This window comes from Pinus tabuliformis, chromosome 8, assembly GCF_031772625.1.
Source record: "Pinus tabuliformis cultivar Carrire ecotype Pingquan chromosome 8, CPIR1, whole genome shotgun sequence".
Lineage (NCBI taxonomy): Eukaryota > Viridiplantae > Streptophyta > Pinopsida > Pinales > Pinaceae > Pinus > Pinus tabuliformis.
In genome coordinates this window covers 224,134,658-224,137,182 of record NC_142294.1, presented here as the reverse complement: position 1 = coordinate 224,137,182, position 2,525 = coordinate 224,134,658, and positions in this window count along the sequence as shown.

Here is a 2,525-nt window from a genome sequence, read left to right as displayed (position 1 = left end):
AAAGGAGTATGATGCCCTCATAAAGAATGGCACTTGGAAGCTGGTTTATCCTCCATTAGGAACCAAACCAATTGGCTGCAAGTGGGTCTACAAGAACACGTATAAAGATGATGTCTCACTTGATAATCACAAAGCTAGGCTTGTGGCAAAAGATTTTGCACAGAAGGAAGGGGTCGATTATGAGGAGAATTTTGCCCCCACAGCAAAATGGGCTACCATCCAAACACACTTTTCCCTAGCAACTCAAAACAGTTGGAAAGTCTGTCAAATGGATGTAAAAACTGCTTTCTTGAATGGAGATCTAAAAGAGAATGTTTTTCTGTCCCAGCCTAAAGGATTTGCTATGAAAGAACATGAACATAAAGTATGCAAACTTGTGAAGTCCTTATATGGACTCAAACAAGCACCACAAGCCTGGTATGAAAAACTAATGAGCATCTTTTAAAACTCAATTTCAAACATTATGATCTTGATGATGCAACTTTATTTGTCAAGAAAGTTGGCAAAACAGTTGTATATATTGTGGTATATGTAGATGATCTTTTGATGACAAGGAACAATGAAAGCTACATTGCATCCATAAAGAAGGAATTGGGGAAAAGTTTTGAAATGACTGATTTGGGCTATGTTCATTACTATCTTGGTATTGAAGTAACCTAACATCCGAAGTCCATATTTCTTTCTCAAAAGAAATACATTGGAGATCTATTGAATATGTTTGGCATGACAAAAATGCAATCCTCTTAATACTCTAATGGTGCAAAACTTAAAGCTCACATCTATCGAAGAAAAAGAATTTGAGGATGCAACAAAGTATAGATAGCTTGTAGGAAGTCTCAACTACCTAACTACTACCAGACCAGACATTTCGTTTGTTGTTGGCATCCTCTCCAGGTTTATGCAAAAGCCTTGTGAGGGACATTGGTCTGCTTCAAAAAGAGTTCTAAGGTACTTGAAGGGAACTCAAGACTTTGGAATCAAGTATACATAGGTGGACAACTTTAGCTTGATTGGATACTCTGATTCAGACTTTGATGGAGATAATGAATCTGGGGTATCTACTTCAGGATATGTTATGAGTCTTGGATCAGGAGTTGTCTCCTGCAGATCACGCAGAAAATGAGTTCCAACAGATTCCACAACAGAAGCAGAATACGTGGTAGCAACTGAAGCAACAAAAGAAATTGTGTGGCTTAGGAAAATTCTTGAAGATTTGCAGGTAAAACAAGTACAATCAACTCCACTCATGATTGAAAATACCTCTGCAATAAAGTTGGCCAAGAACCCAAAGTTCCATGATCGAACAAAGCACATCAATACCAAATATCATCTGATTCAACATCACGTTGAGGCCAAAACAATCCATCTCTATCATTGTTCAACTAAAGAGAAAATTGCCGACATCTTCACCAAAGCACTTGGAAGAGAAAAGCTTGAACGATTTAGAATGATGCTTGGACTCACCAACATCCGTTCAGATTAAGGGGGGGAATGTTGACACCTAATCATCAGGATTGGGTTAATATAATGTAAATAAATAAATAAGTAATATGAACAGTCATTGGGAGATGAAATGAATAGTCTCCCTGATGTATATAATAAATACCAACTAAAGGAATAATATGAATTGAATCTTGTGTAGTTACTACCTGGCCTGACACGATTAATTAATGGAATGTTGAAAGAATTCATTGGAAAGTTCGTAATAGTGTACCTGGATGATATGTTAATTTTCAGCAGGACGAGGGAGGAACACTTTCGACATGTTCGAAGTGTACTAGAAAAATTGCAGCAGAATGACCTGCTGATTAATCTGAAGAAATGTACTTTTCTGCAAAAAGAATTGGTTTATCTGGGTTTCATGATTGCAGAAAATGAGTTGAATATAGACCCAGAGAAGATTGTAGCAATTGTCAAGAAGCCATCCCCAAAAAGTCTATTTGAGGTATGTAGCTTTCATGGGCTGGCAAGATTTTACTGAAAATTTATAAGAAATTTCAGTGAAATCTGCGCACCTATGTTGGACACTATAAAGAATGCAAGTCAGCCTTTTCGTTGGACCGAGGCAACAGAAAGGAGTTTTCATCTACTGAAGAAGAAGATCACAAAAAGACCGATCCTGAGATTACCAGATTTTAAAAATCTTTTTTAGGTTTGCTATGATGCAAGTGGTACGGCCATTGGAGATGTACTTAGCCAAGAAGAAAAACCTGTTGTGTTTTTCAGCGAGAAGTTGAATGAAAGAATGTAGAAGTATTCATCCTATGATAAGGAATTCTATGTTGTTGTCCAAGCACTGAAGCATTAGAGACACTATCTGTTGGGGAATGAATTTGTTTTATTCTCAAATAATTCTGCACTGCAATATGTGATGCAACAACACAAGCTGAATCACAAGCATGCTAAGTGGGTTGAATATTTGCAGAGTTTCACCTTTGTGTTGAAACACATCAGCAGGCAGGCCAACAAGGTGGCGGGTGCGTTGAGCAGAAGAGCCCTACTCTTGCAGGAGAGTACGATACAAG